We start from the raw sequence: 18335 nt of genomic DNA, 5'->3' as shown, positions 1-18335 counted from the left end.
GTCAAGAAGGCATAAAAATTCTGAATAGCCCTTTATCTATTAAAGAAACTCAATTGGTAGTTAAAAACTTCTCCCACCCCACCCCACCCCCAACACACATAAAATCTCTTATGGCCAACTTGCCTTCCGTGGTAAATTTTATCAAACACTTAAGAAAGAATACCAGTTATACACAACCAGGAAATTGAAGAGAAAGGACTGCTTTCTAACTTGTGCGATAAGACCAGTGTTAGTCTGATACCAAAAATAGACAAAAACGTTACAAGAAAGCTACAGATCAATATCTCTCATGAAAATAAATGCAAAAATTCTCAAAAAAATTTAGCAAATTGGATCCATGATGTTTGATCATAGAATTTATTCCAGGAAATTCAGGTTTGGCTTAAATATTCAAAAATCGATCAATTTTTATTTATTTTTTTAAATGAAGTATCGTCAACATACTATATTATATTAGTTTCAGGTGTACAACATTGTGATTCAACATTTATATACATTATGAAATGATCACCACGGTAAGTGTAGTTGACCATGGGTCAACATACAAAGTCATTGCAATATTATTGACTATATTCCCGGTACTATCCTTTATATTCTTTGACGTATTTATTTTAAAACTGAAGTTTGGGAGCACCTGGCTAGCTCAGTCAGTGGAGCATGCAATCCTTAATCTTGTGGTCACGAGTTCAGGCCCCACGTTGGCATGGAGTCTACTTTAAAAAAAATTGGGGTGCCTGAGTGGCTCAGTCAGTTAGGCGTCCAACTCTTGGTTTCAGCTCAGGTCATAATCATAGGGTCATGAGATCAAGCCCCACATCAGGCTCTGTGTTCAGTGAGGTGTCTGCTTGGAATTATCCCCCTCTTCCTCTCCCTCTGTCCCTTCTCCCACTTGCTCTCTCTCTCTCAAATAAATAGATAAATCTTTAAAATAAATAAATAAATAAATAAATAAATAAATAAATAAATAAAAGACATTAAAAAAAAGAAAACTGAAGTTTGTACCTCTTACTCCTATTTCACCCCACCCCCTTCTGTTCTGGCAACCACCAGTTTGTTTTCTATATTTATGACTCTTGTCTCTATTTTGTTTTGATTTTAGAATCCATGTGTAAGCAAAATCATATGGTATTTGTTTTTCTCTGACCTATTTCACTTAGCCTAATACCCACTAGGTCCATCCGTGTTGTCATGAATGTCAAGGTTGCATCCCTTTTATGGTCATGTAATATGCCATTATATATATATCCATTATATATATACAACAAATATATATATTATATATATATATATCTCACATCTTTATCCATTTATCTATCAATGGACACTTAGGGTGCTTCCATATCTTGACTATTGTAAATGATGCTGCAGTGAACACAGGGGTGCATATGTCTTTTCAAATCAGTGTTTTCATTTTCTTAAGATAATTACCCAGAAGTGGAATTGCTGGATTGTATGGTATTTCTTTTTAATATTCTATTTATTTATTTGAGAGAGAGAGAGCAGAGAGAGAGAGCACATGAATGGTGGAGAGGGGCAGAGAGAGAGGGAGAAGCAGACTCCCCGCTGAGGAGGGAGCCTGACAGGACTCAATCCCAGGACCCTGAGATCATGACCTGAGCCAAAGGCAGACGCTTAACCGACTGAGCCACGCAGGCGCCCCTGGTATTTCTATTTTTAATTCAAAAATTGATTGATTTAATTCACCATCTTAACATCCTCAAAAAGAGAAACCTTAATAGATATGAAAAAGCATTTGACATAGTCCAACAACCATTACCAATAAAACTCTTAGCAAAATGAATTATAAAGGAACCTCCTGAACCTAATAAAGGGCATCTAAACCCAAAAACAAAAAAGCAAAAAAACCATAGCTAACATCATAATTACTGTTAAAAAATTGAATGATTTCCTCCCTAAAATCAAAAACAAATCAATAACAAAATAGTTATGTCTGCTATCATACCATCTATTTAACATTGCACTGGTAAGTCTAGCCAGGGCAATCAGTCAAGAAACAACATAGTCATCCAGATTGGAAAAGAAGAAGTAAAACAAACTGTTTATTCCCAATGATCCTCTATGTAGAAAATTCAGTGGGTTTTTCAAAAATGTTACTAGACTAATAACTGAATTAATCAGTGTCACAGGATTACAAGATCGATGTAAAAAATAAATTGTAGTCAGAAATCTCCGGGCCCACCTGGCTTTATTGGAAAATTCTAACAAAATTTAAAAAAGAAATAACTCCAATCCTACACAATCTCTTCCAGAAAATAGAAAAGGAAGGAACATTTCTCAGTTCATCTTATGAAGCCAGCATTACCTTAGTACCAAATCCAGGCAAAACAAAACAAAACAAAAAAAGAAAAAGAAATAAAATTACAGACCAATTTCCCTAATTAAGACAGATGCAAAACTCCTCAACAAAATATTAGCAAATTGAACTCAGTAGTGTGGAAAAATAGTAAGAGCATTTGCAAATCACATATCCAACCACAAACATATCCAAAAGTATATTAAAAACTCTATGCAACAGAAAGAAAATGAGCAATTCCATGGAAAGATGGACAAAGGCCTTGAGCAGATAATTCATCAAATAGGATAGACTAATGGCAACTAAGGGCATGGAAGGATGCCCAACATCAGTGGTCATTAGAAAGATGCAAATTAAAACCATGATGAGATACCACTACCCACCTATGAAATTATCTAAAATTAAGAAGTCTGAACATGTCAAGTGTTGGTAGGGACATAGAGAAATTCAAATTCTCACGCACTGTTGGTGGGAATATCAAATGTTACAACCACTTTGGAAAACAGTTTGGCAGTTTCTTAAAACGTTAACCATATGCCTACATATGACTCAGCCATTCCACTCAAGGTGGGTTTATTCAAGAGAAAAGAAAACATGTGTCCATACTTGGACACAAATGCAGCTTTATTTGCAGTAGCCCCAAACTGGAAATAGCCCCAATGTGCATCCATGGGAGAATGGATAAACAATTGTGGTAAATTCATAAATAGAATACTATTCAGCAACAAAAAGAAAAGAAATCTCTCAAAATAATTATGCTGAATGTAAAAAAGGAGACATAAAAGAGCCTATAAAAGAGGCTTTGCCCATTTATATGAACTTCTAGGAAAATGCAAGCTAGAGTGGGAAGGAAGATTGCCAAGGGGCATAAAAGACTTTATGGGTGTTCAACGTGTTCATCACCTGGACTGCCATGGTAATGTCATGGGTGTACATATATATCAAAACTTATCAAATTGTACATTTTAACTATGCATAGTTTATCTAATGCCAATTATAGCTCAATAAAGCTGTTTTAAAAGTTAACTGCGTATTTCTCTGTTCCCTCAACAGTCTGTCCTGCTTTGGCATCTGCTGATGGTAGTTCTTTCAATATCTCACAAGTTTTGATTTTAAAATTCTGCCTGTGTTTGGAGGCCCATCTAATATGCCTTTTCCTCTAGGGGTCCCTGGGTGGCTGAGTCAAACATCTGACTTTAGCTTGGGTCATGATCTCAGGGTCCTGGGATCGAGCCCTGTTGTCGGGCACCCCACTCAGCAGGGAGTCTGCTTCTCCCTTTGCCTCTCCCCCTGCTCATACTCTCTCTCAATAAAATCTTTTTAAAAAATGAAATAAAATAAAATGCCTTTTCCTCTAAAACAACTCTTGTTAATTGCAGCCCAAAATGACTCACCTCTGCATTCTAAATAACCGTTAGATACGTAAATAAAAAAAAAAAAACTACCTTGAATCATAAATAATTATATATAATTTTAATGGATTATATACTCCTAGAAGTCTTATACAGTTTGGAATACCAATTACACCTGATACCAAAAAAAAAAAAGATAGTATCTGGTAGGTGTTAATAATTAAAAAAAAAAAAAACTAAAAAATGGAGTCAACACTTTTAATTGCTTTGTGCCAGGAACTACGGAGAATGTTTTGAGTGCTACCTAATTTAAATCTCACAAAAACCTTATGTCTGAAGTAAATATAATCATCCCCATTCACACATTCTCGCTTAGAGAAATTGAGTGATTTGCCGAAGATGGTATGACGAATAGTTGGTAAAACCAGAAGTTGAACCCAGGACTGTTGTTTACAACTACTAGGTGATTTGGGGACCTGTTTGAGATCAACGAACCAGTGACAGAGCCCCAGTTAGAGGGCATGGCTCCATTCTCACCGGCTCCTCATCAGGCCTTCTTTGAGGTCAACTGCTTGAACCCTCACCCAGCCATTCTCTCATCTCAAGCTAATGAGAAATCCCATGGCTCAGGAGTCACAGTCTCTCTCCACATCTCCAAAATGTCCTTGACATGCATAAGAATCCAAAAAACCTGCCAAGGATATTCAAACCTTGGCTGTTTGCTTCCCTGCTGGCTTCCTCCTTCCACTGTATTAATATTCAAGCCCTTCTATCATCTTTTCTTGGGCCCTCCCAGCTGCCTTTCCAATTTCCCACTGCACTTGTAATCCCATAATCCTTGCTCCCCAAAGAAACTTAAATTGATTTTTTTAAAGATTTTTGTATTTTTTTTTACAGAAAGAGAGAGAGCAGGAGCCAGAGGGGCAGAGGGAGAGAGAATCCCAAGAAGACTCCTCACTGAGCGTGGAGCCCAACATGGCGCTCAATCCCAGGACTCTGAGATCATGACCTGAGCCAAAACCAAGAGTCGGACGCTCAACTGACTGAGCCACCCAGGCACCCCTGAAATTGATTTTATATTGATTATATAAGATAATAACTAACACTGTGAATTACTTGTTCATCCTTTTTTTGAATATGTATATTGAGGCCATTTTGATATATGTTAATAACTTTTAGATTCATGGAAATTGAGGAATTTCAGATCTATTAGATGTTAGCTAGTCCAACTTCCACCCACTATAGGAGTCAACTGAAAAACACCATTAAAAAAAAAAAGTTTTTTAACTTGCTTACTTGCATTATTTCCAGACCTGTGGGATGGCTGGGATGACCCAGAAGATAATTTTCTAGTCCCAGAGGAGGTACTACCTCAAAAGTGACTCATTTGGCGGTAGATTCACTGAATCTTACATTTCAGAGATCTTTGCATGTACGACCCTTTTGAAGACGTTGTACCAAATTTCAGGTTCATAATATTGTGTTCTTTTTTCTTAAATAAGGCCCACCAAACTAAATAATCTAGGGGCCCCGAACTCATCTTATTTTTGGAAAAACTGACATAGCCTCTATCCATCAGTAACCCCATCTGGCTTCTGGAGCTCCAGAGAAGATGTCTTTCCTGATTCTACATGATCAACTTTCAAATCTTTTAAGACAATCAGCAATACACAGAAAGTTCGTTTCTATTATCCCATGATAATTGTTTTCCAGATTAGTAGTATCTATTAAGGCCTCTTTATATGATAAACTCTGTGCAATCTTGTTACATAAACTATCTCATTTAAATCTGCACATCTACCCAGGAGGGAAGAGCTATGATTCCCATTTTATGAATGAAGAGAGTGAGATTTGAAGAGGTTGTATTACACGTCCAAGGTCATACAGCTCGAACATGAAGCGGATTATTACAAAACCCATGCATTCAACAGCTATGTCATATTATGTTCTTAATTTTTTCTTCTGAACACACTCCTGCCTGTATGTGTGTGTGTGTGTGTGTGGGTGTATGTTTCTAAAGTGTGAATTCCATGCCACCTTTTTGGAAAGGATTTGTTACTACTTATCAAAAATTGTAAATGTACCCTTTGACCCAGAAATTGTGTTTTTGTGGATCGACCCTAAAGACATGAACAAGTGTCCCCATGTAGGCGGTTGATGAAGGAACTTACGGAACACCTCTAAATTTTGATGTCTGTGATTTAGAACCAAAAAGCAATTTTCCAAAAGTGATTTCTTTTGTGGAAGAAAATTACCTATGTCTATAAAATGTTTTGCGTTTAGAAGAAAACACTCCAAACCGTTCCTATCAGTGAACCACAGGGAACAGGAAAGGGGGTGGAAAGTTGCAGACACTCCAACTATTTATTTCTCATAGTTTTGTACTATTTGGTTTTTTACTGAGTACATGTTACATTTATAATAAATGATAGCTTTTATTGCTCCAACTGTGCTCTCACCAGCTCAGAGAACAATACGTCACCAAGCACTGAACATCACATCCATTAGTCCCACTTAACTTTGCATTTGATGTTTTGTCCGCCCACAGTTGGTTTCTATTGAACTTGCCGTCAGTTAAGACACCTAGGTCTTTTTCACAGAACCTGAAAGTGGTGTGGGTAAAATTGCAAGAGATAAAAATCCATTCCAATTATTGTTACTTCTCGTTGAGAACAGACTTAAGACAGCAGGAAAGCTTGGCTTTTTCATTTGTTCATGAACCAACCCACATCCTCGTTTTCTATTGATGATGTTTACAGTTTTCTTGAGTTGCCCGAGGTTCGGAGTCCCTCAGGGAAGTGAACAAGGACAGGTGGGTGGTGTGCAGATACATCTATTCAACAAGACTTCAGGGTATTTCAATCAGCTTGTTTTTTATAAATGTAATGCTTTTCCCTAGCCCTACAGACAATTGGTGTTGATGGATTCTTGTGGATCCTTTCAGAGTTTTGTATGCATATTCACAGGAGTATTTTTTTAAACTATATGAACTGGTATGCAACTTCTTTTTTGTTAAGACCTTAACACTGGATCTTGCATATCTTTCTCTTTCTTTCATGCAGATCATTCTTCCTAAAGACAGTACTGTCTCAATAATGTTTATTTAAACTCTTGACCATCAGTCTTTGCGTGTATGTGGGAAGAAGGGTAGAGAGGGGAAGGATATGTGTCCTCCTGAAATTTCAGAAGGCAAGGAATACTGGAAGTCCATCTGCTCAAAAATGTATGTCCCCAATACTCCACTAACTGGACAGCCATTTATTTTATTTTATTTTTTTAAAAGATTTTATTTATTTATTTGATAGAGAGAGCGAGAGGGAACAGTAGAGAGAAAGGGAGAAGCAGGTTCCCTGCCAAGCAGGGAGCCCGATGCGGGGCTCGATCCCCGGATCCTGGGATCATGACCTGAGCCGAAGGCAGACGCTTAACCATCTGAGCCACCCAGGCACCCCTGGAGAGCCATTTAGGTGGATCGACTCTTCCTTTAGGATGTAGATGTTGTTTCGGCAGATTACCTTCATGTCACAGCCCAGAATGCACCTGGGCGGCGGCAGCCTTATCTCGGGCATTCCTGGAGGTCCCCTCCCGTTCACACAGTCCACCAGGTTCTCATCTCAAGTCCATGGCTCCCCCCACACCCTGGACTGTTACTCCATCTCTTAGCAATCTGCCTCAGTCCCTTGCCCTTGTTTGGGCAATGCTTTTGAACTCCCTTCCTTCCATCTGACTCCACTCTCCCTATTGTCCATTTTGGCAAATTCAAATCTCTAGGGAAAAGACCCTCTCCTTACCAGACTTACCCTTTAGGATCCACTCAGTCCAGGTTAGCCCCAGGAGAGCATTCTTGAACATTCGGGGGGGTTGGAGGGTTGGACGACATACAGGGTTGATGAACCATTCGCAAGCATCCATTTGTGCCAATTGTTTGAGAAGGACTTGGTGAATTTGAGTTTAGGTTCTAGGGAGTCTGATGTAATTTGAACTTTTGGATAATGAGAACACTCAGGTAGGTGGGATGTAGGATGTTAGATAAAGGGCAGAGCACAGTCCTAGAAGGGAACAAGGAGGAAGTAAGAGAGGTAGGCCAAGACTTTGGCATGTTTTGTAATTTTGGTGGAACTTGGGTGGTGGCTGGAATAATTCCTTAAAAACTCTTTCATGCAAATACCATATTGATGTATTTTTGGTCCCTTAGGGTGTCAGTGTCTGAATTTTAGATGTCAGAACTAGGATGGGATTGTAACAGTAACATCTACCATGTGTCAAGGGCATGCAGGATATAGATGTAGGCATGTGCAAAGTGCATCACTAATATTAGATCTCATTATTCCCAGAATCTAGAACAGTCTCTGGCATAGTTGACTATGAAAAAGATTTATTGTCAAATCAATGAGTAAATCAGCCCACATGTAGTAAATGCTGTGGTTAGGATTCAAACCTATATCTGTCTGATTTCAAACTTCTTATAGCCACTGTGTTATACTGCTTCTCTCAAAGTCTTCTCTCAGTCTATCTCATGTTAGCTGGTTGATTCTGATCCAGGCTAGCCAAATATCCTCTGATTAAATTCTTGAATTTAGTCTAGTGATTCTCCCCAAGAGAGCGTAAGGAAACCCAAGGCCAAAGAATTTGCCAAACACGTGCTTGGGGAAAGTAGGTTCAACTCTTGTTCTTGAATGACCCAACTCCCTGGCCCACTCCAATTTAAGAATATTCCAATATAACAAGAGAGAAATTTCTAGAATTATCTCTGAATCCGCTCTACCTTAGCCAAACAATTTGGATAAGGCAGGTCAAAAAGTTCAAGTCTTTATTCAGCAAATATTTTTTGAGGAGGGGGAAACATTGTGAGATCATTTTGAGACATGTCCAAGAGTCAGACCCAACTTGTGATCTGTAGGAGGGAGATCCGGTGAGGAAAGATTTGAGAAGCATCAGTTCCGGTATGGATTGCTCAGGGATAATGTCCTGCTAAAGCGTGTTTCCTACGTGAGGTTTCATGCTCAGGACGAAGCTTATTGGTAGGGCCACCTTTCACTAACAAAGATTCAGAATAGTTATTGTTAGTTTGAATTTCATCAGGATATATGGATCTACTGAATATACCAAAAGGCTAGTTGTTTCTCTTTGGCAGAAAGCCTGAAATTTTCCTCTTCTTTTGTCTTTTTCTTTATTGTGTATGTGGTGCTGAGTAATGTGCTTTCTTCTTTCTGAGCGTTCATACAAATACTCTTGCTTTCTGGAAAAATCATAAAATCCCTAGGAATTTTTATCCTCCTTTAGCAAAAAGAAATCTTCAAATGCATCTTTTTAAAGACCCATTGCACTGTGTCTCTTTCTCAATCCCTCATAATGGCCCCTGAGAGTCTGAACAAAATAAAAAGTCAGCAGTGGAGAGATATAGAAAGACCACAACTGAGGAGCTATTAGTTTCCTTCCGGGAGATTGGGCTATAATAAGGGACAGAATGATGAGTTTTTGTTGTTTTCTCAGTCACAGAAAGTAAGCCAAGTTCCAAGTCGTGTCCCCCCCCCCCCCCCCCCCCCCCCCCCCCCCCCCCCCCCGCCCAATGTAGTCCTTAAGGCAACTCAGCTGAAAATAAGACAGCGTTATGGGGCTAAAGGCAATCAATTTCCTCACTTGACGGAGTCTTAGAATCAGAAACTTGCTTCTAAGAGCAGAAAGTACATTCACACTTGAAGTTTTATTTTAAACACCACTTTGTGCTTGGCTTAACTGCCTTTGGTCTAAAGTTCTACAGTAGGAGGGGGATCCTCTTCTTCTTCTCTTCCCATACAGGAAATACAGGAGATACAAGTTTAAGAGTATCAGAGACAGTGGAATCTAGAGATCATGTCTAGCTCTCGCAATTCACAGATAAGGATACGGAGGCCGAGAGATTAAGGGGCCTACCCCTGCTCTAACCTTCCCTGCCATCTGGAGAGGCAGTGGGCTATGGCAGAAAAGAGCTGGTGTTAGATCAGGCCGAACCCCTGCTACTCAGACAGTGGTCTGTCCTTTGTTCACCCGGAGCCACACCTCACCAGGGACGATTTCCACAAGAGTTTTCCTTAACAATCAGGAGGTCTCAGACACCAGCTGGATGTCCTCCAATTGAACTCAATGCTGATACTATCTACCTGGAGATAGTATTAGATCCCACAGATTAAGGTCTCAGTCCCACAAGACTGCCCCCATCCCACACACATCATTCAGACACAAGTCGCAAGCCCGGGTAATCACCTGTGCTTCTGACCAACCAGCTATAGATTGAAGGTTTCAATGACACCCTCTCTGGATTTGATTACTTTGCTAGAGTGGCTCACAGAACTCAGGGAAACACTTAGGTTTACCAATTTATTAAAGGATATAATAAGGGATATAAACAAAAAGCCAGATGAAAAGATACATACATAGGGGAGGTCTGGGAAGGTCCCAAGCACAGGAGCTTCTATCCCCATGGAGTTGGGGTACATCATTCTCCCAGTGTGGATGTGCTTACTAATCTAGAAGCTCTCCAAACCCTGTAGTACTGGGATTTTATGGAGCCTTCCTCATGTATAGGCATGATTAATTATTAACACCATTTCTAATCTCCCTTTTCTCTCTGGAGGATGGAGGGTGAGGCTGAAATTATAAGTTTCTAATCATGGCTTGGTCTTTCTGGTAACCAGCCCCCGTCCAGGTGCCCACCCAGAGTTGCCTCATTAGAACAAAGATGTTCCTAGTGCTCTTATCGCTTAGGAATTTATAAGCGTTTTAAAAGGCCCGTGTCAGGAAAAAAAAAAAAAAAAAAGGCCTGTGTCAGGAATGGGGTTAAAGAAAAATATTAGAACAAGCTGTGCTTCTTGTGTTCTTACCACTTAGGAAATTGCAAGGGTTTCAGAAGCTCTGTGCCAGGAACCAGAGGGAAAGACCAATACATATATTTTATATTATCTCACAATAATAAAGGAATATTATAAACAACTGTGTGCCCCCCTCCCCGCATTTCAATCATCAACTTAGGTAAAAATGGATGGATTCCTTGAAAGACTTAACTTGCTAAATCTCACTCAAAAAAAGTAGGTGTCCTAAATAACCTGATTGAAGAAATTGAAATTGTAGTTAATTTTCCACAAAGAAAATTCCAGACCCAGATGACTTAACTGATAAATTTTACCAATGGATTTTATAAGGTTGCAGGATACAAGACTGATGTACAAAAATCTATTATATTTCTATATACCATCAGTGAACAATTAGAAAATGTAATCCAAAAATAATGGCATTAAAGATAGTATCAAAACTATGAACTACTTAGAGATAAATCTGACCAAAAAAATTTAAAATCTATACACTGAAAATTATAAAATTTTATTTTAAAAGACCTAAATAAAAGGAGTAATACACTGTGCTCACAGGTCAGAAAACTCAATATTTTTAAGATGTACTTTCTCCCTAAACTGATTTATAGATTCATCGCAATCCCAGTCAAAATCGTAACAGGTTTTTTTGTAAAAAGTTGAAAAACTGATTTCAAAAGTTACATAAAAATGTAAAGAATCTATAGTGGCCAAATTTGAAGAAGAAAAAAGTTGGAGAGCATTACCTAATTTCAAGAATTTTTATAAGGCTACAGTAAACAAAACAATGTAGTATTGACATAATGATAGACAAATAGATCGATGGAACAGGTAGAAAGTTCCAAAAATAGACCCACATATATATGAGCAACTGATTTTTGACAAAGTTGCAAATGCATGCAATGGAAAAAGGATAGTCATTTCAAACAATCAAATAATCATATGATAAATAACCAAAAGAAAGTTTAAAAATAAGCAATATGAAAAATTAAACTTTGATCTCTACCTTACATCACACACAAAAATTAACTCAAAGTGGATCATAGACCTAAATGTAAAACACAGAACTGATAATTTGCCTTTTGGTTAGACAAAGTTTTCTTAGATATAATACTGAAAGCATTGCCCACAAAAAGAAAAAAATGGATAAATTAGGTTTCATAAAGATTAGGAAATTCCACCTTTCGAAAGACACTGTTAAGGGAACAAAAAGACAAACTGCAGTCTGAGGGAAAATATCTGCAAATCGTATTCAGTGAAATAATCATATTTAGAATATGTAAAGATGTCCCAAAACTCAATAATAAGAAAACAACCAATCCAATTGAAAAGTGGGCAGTATGTTTGAAAGACACTTCATCAGTGAAAATATAGGGGTGACAAATAACCACAGAAAAAGATGCACAACCTCAAGAGTTATTAGGGAAATGCCCACAAAAAGCACAATGAGATAGCATTATATACCTATTTGAACAGCTAAAATTAAAAAAGACTTAATATACCGAAGAACCATGAGAGACAATGGACTCTGAAAAACAAACTGAGGGTTCTAGAGGGGAGGGGGGTGGGAGGATGGGTTAGCCTGGTGATGGGTATTGAGGAGGGCACGTTCTGCATGGAGCACTGGGTGTTATGCACAAACAATGAATCATGGAACACTATATCTAAAACTAATGATGTAATGTATGGGGATTAACATAACAATAAAAAAAATTTATAAAAAATAAATAAATAAAAATAAAAAAGACTTAATATACCAAGTGTTGGACAGGATGCGGAAACACTGGAACTCAGACACTGCTGATGGAAAGTGGTTTGAGAGTTTCTTAAAAAGTTAAATATATGCCTACCATATGTTCCAATCAATCCACTCTTAGATATCTACCCAAGAGATATGAAAGCATATGTCCATACAAAGATTTATGCATGAATTTCCATATTTGTAATAGCCAAAAACTGAAAATAAACCAAATGTCCATTAATAGGTGAATGGATAAAATAATTGTGGTATATCTAAACTGAAAAATTGCCCCCCCCCCCCAAAGACATCCTGATGCCTTGATTGACGTTTACCTTATTTGGAGAAAGGGTCTTTGTATATAGGATTAAGTTAAGGATCCTGAGGTAAAGAGATAATCCTGGATTATTCAGATGAGCCTTAAATACCATCATAAGTGACCTAATAAGAGAGACATGCAGAGAAGGGAAACAGGAGAGGAGCAGGCCATGTGACCACAGAGACAGAGATTACAGTGATGCAGTCACAAGGAAAGGAATGTAGACAGCCCCAGGAGCTGGAAAAGGCAAGGGACAATTTCTCCCCTAGAGCCTGGCAAGAGTTGTCTCGCTGGATTTCAGTCTTGATTTCTGTTGTTTAAAACCATTTAGTGGCTTTAGTGTTACAGAAATCTCAGGAAACAAATATACATACAAAAGAATGTTTTTCAGTAAAAAAAGGGATGAACACATGATCCGCACAAAATAGTATGACTAAATCTCAAAATAATTATGCCAAGTGAAAGAAGCCAGGCAATAAAGAGTACACACTGCATGATTCCATCTATATAAAGTTCTAGAAAATGCAAACTACAGTTACAGAGAACAGATAGTGTTTGTCTGGGGGATAGAGAAGGGCAGATATTGATGAGATATTATGAAGGGGCACCAGAAAACTTTTGGAGATGATAGATAAATTCATTTTCTTAATGGTGGTGATAGTTTTACAGGTACATGTATATGCAAATTCATCACATTTTGTGTACATTATTATATGTTAATTGTGCTTCAATAAAGTTTTTAAATAAAACAAAACCAAAAAATGGTCATCAGTGGCTAGTGTCCACAGCCACCTGGTATAAGGAAACCCAAATGCTGTCCACAGGATCACACACCTTAAACACTGGTGTCAAAAAATCCCCACCAGGGCGCCTGGGTGGCTCAGATGGTTAAGCGTCTGCCTTCTGCTCAGGTCATGATCCCAGGGTCCAGGAATCGAGCCCTGCATCGGGCTCCCTGCTTGGCGGGAAGCCTGCTTCTCCCTCTCCCACTCCCCCTGCTTGTGTTCCCTCTCCCGCTGTCCCTCTCTCTGTCAAATAAATAAATAAAATCTTTAAAAAAAAAGAAAAAAATCCCCACCAGTTAACTTCACAAGAATGTGAGCTCATGTTCAAAATTCACAAAACACATAAGGAATTAAGGCAGAAGAAAGAACTCACAAAAAAAATTTTTTAAGTTATCAAAATCAGACTCACTAACATTTCAGGTATTGGAATTGTCAAAATCAGGACATAAAACCTGCTTAAAATATTTAAAGAAATAAAAGAGAATTAATAACATGAGGAACATACAAGGGACTATAAAAACAAGACTTTTAAAATAATGAAATAAACTAAAAAATTTTTAAAAACCATATAATAATTGGCAATTAAAACCCAAAATAATTTAACAGCAGGTTCGACACAGCTAGGAATATACTGTGGTGAACCAAGTCATATCCTCCCCAAAAATGTCTATTTCTTAATCCTTAGAACCTATGAATATGTTGTTACATGGCAAAGGGGATTTTGTAAATGTAATTAAGGTTAAGGATCTTGAGATTATTCTGGATTCTCCGTGTGGCCCAGTGTAATCATGAGCCTTTAACAGTGGGAAACCTTTCCCAGCTGAGGTCAGAGATAGATACAGCAGGAGAGAATCAAGGGAGATGTTAGGAGTGCCAGAGAGACTCGACCCACTCTTTTTGGCTTGGAAGACAGAAGAAGGGAACCATGAACCAAGGACTGAGGGCAGTTTCTAGAAGCTGAGAATAATCCTGATTACCAGCCAGCAAGAAAGTGGGAACTTCAGTCCTACAGCCATAGGGAGCTCAGTTCTACCAACAACATGAATAAACTGGAAACAGAATCTCCCCTAGAGTCTCCAGAAAGGAACAAAGCCCAGGTGACACCATGATTTCAGTCTTGTGAGAGATAGGCAGAGAAAAACAGCCAAGCTCAATGGATTTCTAACCTACTGATTGGTGAAATAATGAATTTTTATTGTTCAAAGCCACTAAATTGTGACATTTTGCTATGGAAGAAAGAGAAAACTAATTTAGATATTCTGAAAAGAAAATAAATAACCAGAGTTCGATGGGGGAAAAAAATCCAGAATGTAGCACAGAGAGAAAGAGCTAGAAAATATGAAAGTTTTAAAAATATGGAGGAGAGTGTGAGGCAGTCTAAATATTACCAATAAGATTTGTAGGAGGACAAAATAGAGAATGGGAAAGAGGCAGTATTCGAAGAAATAATTACATAAGATTGTCCCAACTGATGAAAGATCCTACTCCACAGATTCTAGAAATTATTGACCCTCAATCAGGATAAAAGAAATTCATATGTAGACACATAGTTAAACCCTCGATCACCAAAGAGAAAGAGATCTTAAGAGAAGTCAATTAGAAAACCCAGATTGACTACCACAATCAACAATGAGGTTCACAATGACCTCTCAATAGCAACAACAGAAGCCAGAAGACAGGAAGAAAGTGTGATAAAGTATTGAACCCATAACACTTTACAGTGTTATAATAAAATTACCATCAACATAAATCATATTCAACAAAACTGTCTTTGGACAGCTAAAGTAAATTAAAGACATTTCAGGGAAAGCAAAATTCTGAGAGAATTTGTCATCCGTGGACCCTTACTGAAGGATATTCTAAAGAATGTACCTCACACTAAAGGAAAGGCAACTCAGTCAAAGGTCTGAGAAACAAGAAAGCACACCCCAAAATGCGGCAAATATGTAGGTAATCTTTCAAAAAAACCTATGAGGGGTGTTTGGGTGGCTCAGTCGGTTAAGTGTCCAACTCTTGATTTGGGCTCAGGTCAAAATCTCAGGGTCCTGAGATTGAGCCCTGCATCAGGCTCCGTGCTCAGCAAGGAGTCTGCTTGGGATTCTCTCCCTCGCTCCCACATTGGGGCTTAAGATTCTCTCTCTTCCTCTGCCCCTCCCCCCCTTTGCAGCATATAGACAGACAAAAGAGAGTTTAAAAAAAAAAAACTACAAAACAAAAATAGTAATGTCTTGATGGTTAAAAAATCAAGATAGAATACACATACAATGGAATATCTGTACAAAGTATAATAATAATTATATTATTGTAAGTACAGTAAGTTGAGTAATTGAAACAGAGACCACATGTAGCCAATAAAACCTAAAAATACTATCCAGCCCTTCACAGAACACATTTGCCAACCTCTGCCTTAAAAAAAGCTCAAAAGTAACTGGAACACTATTTCATTTTCCCTTTATAACCCCAAAGTCACTTGATCTTACAAAGCCCCAACCTCACAAGAGAAATCAGTGCCAGAGCACTTAGACTACTCGTGTGAACACAAAGCCGTGTTTCGGGAAAAATTCCAGAGAAATGGGAACTTCAGTATCGACCATGTTTTCCTATCATTGACATTTTGCAAAATTTGAATGTGGAAATGTCATGTTGATTAAAAGGAAACCAAATCTGCCACCCTTTACCCAATAGGATGGCTACTATACAAAACAGAAACAAACAAAAACAACAACAAAAAGCAAAGCAAAGCAAAACAAACAAAAAACCCTAAAGACAAAAACCAAAGAAACCGCACGCAGAAGATAGCAAGTGTTGGCAAGAATGTGGAGAAATTGGAACCCCCGGGCATGGTTGATGGGAATATAAAATGGTGCAGCTGCTGTGGCAAATAATATGGTGGTTCTTCAAAAAATTAAATATAAAATTGCCATATCATCCAGCAACATAGAATTACCATATGATTTGGTATATACCCCAAATAATTGAAAGCAGGGACTCAAAGAGATACTCATTTTACCTATGTTTATAGCAGCATTATTCACAATAGCCAAGAGGTGGAAATAACGTCAGGTGTCCATTCACAGATGAATGGATAAGCAAAATGTAATATATCTATATACACACACACATATATATGAGGTGGAAGTAACCTCAGGTGTCCATTCACAGATGAATGGATAGGCAAAATGTAATATATATATTACACACATATATATGAGGTGGAAGTAACCTCAGGTGTCCATTCACAGATGAATGGATAGGCAAAATGTAATATATATATATATACATATATATACACACACATATGTGTGTGTTTATATATTTAAGTATAGAATATTATTAATCCTTAAAAAAGAAGGAATGTTATTCATCCTTAAAATGCGAAGAAATTCTGATACATACTACAACATAGGTTACCTTGAGGACATTATGCTAAGTGTAATAAGCCAGAGATAAAGAACAAATAGTGTATGATTCCATTTATATGAATTACCTAGAACAGTCAAATTCACAGAAACAGAAAATAGAATGGTGGTGGCTGGGGGCTAGGGGGAGAAGGGAATGAGGGAGTGAATTATTTAGTGGGTACAGAGTTTAACTTTGCAAGATGGAAAGGTCCCGTAGACGGATGGTGGTGAGAGCGGCACAGTGATGTGAAGGTATCGAAGGCCAATGAACTGTACACCTAAAAATGGTTAAAATTGTACATTTTATGGCAAAAATATTTTACCACAATAAAAAAAATTCAAGATGGAACTTAAAGGCATGACAACAATAGCGTATAAGTCTGAAACAGGTGCTCCGCACTGCAGCGACTAAGTTCCTTGCATCCTCTAGGAGAAAGATAAGGATGTCTTATAACTCTAGAAGCTATTAACTTATTTTTATTTATTTATTTGAGACAGAGAATGAATGGAGCGTGAGAGAAGCAGAGGGAGAGGGATAAGCAGATTCCCCACGGAGTGCGGAGCCAGACCCGGGGCTGGATCTCATGACCATGAGATTATGACCTAAGCTGAAATCAGGAGTCCGATGCTTAACCCACTGAGCCACCCAGGCGCCCCTAGAAGCTGTTAACTTCTATATCATGTTGCAATTCGCATGTAGTTTCTATAAAAAGTAAACAAACGATGTATAACTTCCAGAGTAGTAAAGGGGAAAAATTGGATTGAGGAAAAAAGCACTTTATCCACAAGGAGTTAAGAAAAAAAGGGAAGGAAGTAGAAAAATAGAACACATTAAAGCAAATCTGAATGTTAAGGGAAAGAATCCAGGAGGGAGGAGAAGAGCAATGATTCCAGGGAGGAATGGGAAATGGGGCAGAGTCTCCAGGGAGGGGTGGGGGGAGCGGAACACACATGGAAGGAGGGACCAGGGAGAAGACATGCACAGATGCAGGTTGGCTTGTGGGCTTGGTCCCTGGAGGATGAGGCAATCAGTCTGATGGCTCTTGGAGTCAGCAGTGACATAAAGGAAGCAAAGACATCAGCCCAGAGTGAGAGGAAGGGTGGGGGTGAGAGAGGGCTCAGAAGTTCTGCCCAGAGGACGTCTGAGTGGCTCAGCTGATTAAGCATCTTGGTTTCAGCTCAGGTCATGATCTCAGGGTCGTGAGACTGAGTGCCATACCGGGCTCTTCTCAGCACAGAGTCTGCTTGGGATTCTTTCCCTCTTCCTCTCCTTCCCCCTCCGCCCCTCCCCTCACTCGAGCTCTCTCTCTCAAATAAATGAATAAATAAAATCTTAAAAAAAAAAAGAAGTGCTGTCCAGGAAGGGCAAAATTACTAAAAATTGAACCAAAAACAAACACAGTCCTTCACCTTTGGGCCTCCTTTCCTAGAGGAATTGCTTCCAGATCATAGAGACACCACTACAGCTGAGCCTGACTCAAAATGATAAAATGGGAAACAAAAGCTTCCATTTCATTTTTGCTTCATGAGCCATCCAACCTTCCTACTTTGTAAATATCCCTGTTGAATTAAGTCGTAGAA

Source organism: Phoca vitulina, unplaced genomic scaffold, assembly GCF_004348235.1.
Source record: "Phoca vitulina isolate PV1807 unplaced genomic scaffold, GSC_HSeal_1.0 scaffold43, whole genome shotgun sequence".
In the NCBI taxonomy this organism is placed as follows: Eukaryota; Metazoa; Chordata; class Mammalia; order Carnivora; family Phocidae; genus Phoca; species Phoca vitulina.
Note: the sequence above shows the minus strand (reverse complement) of the source record.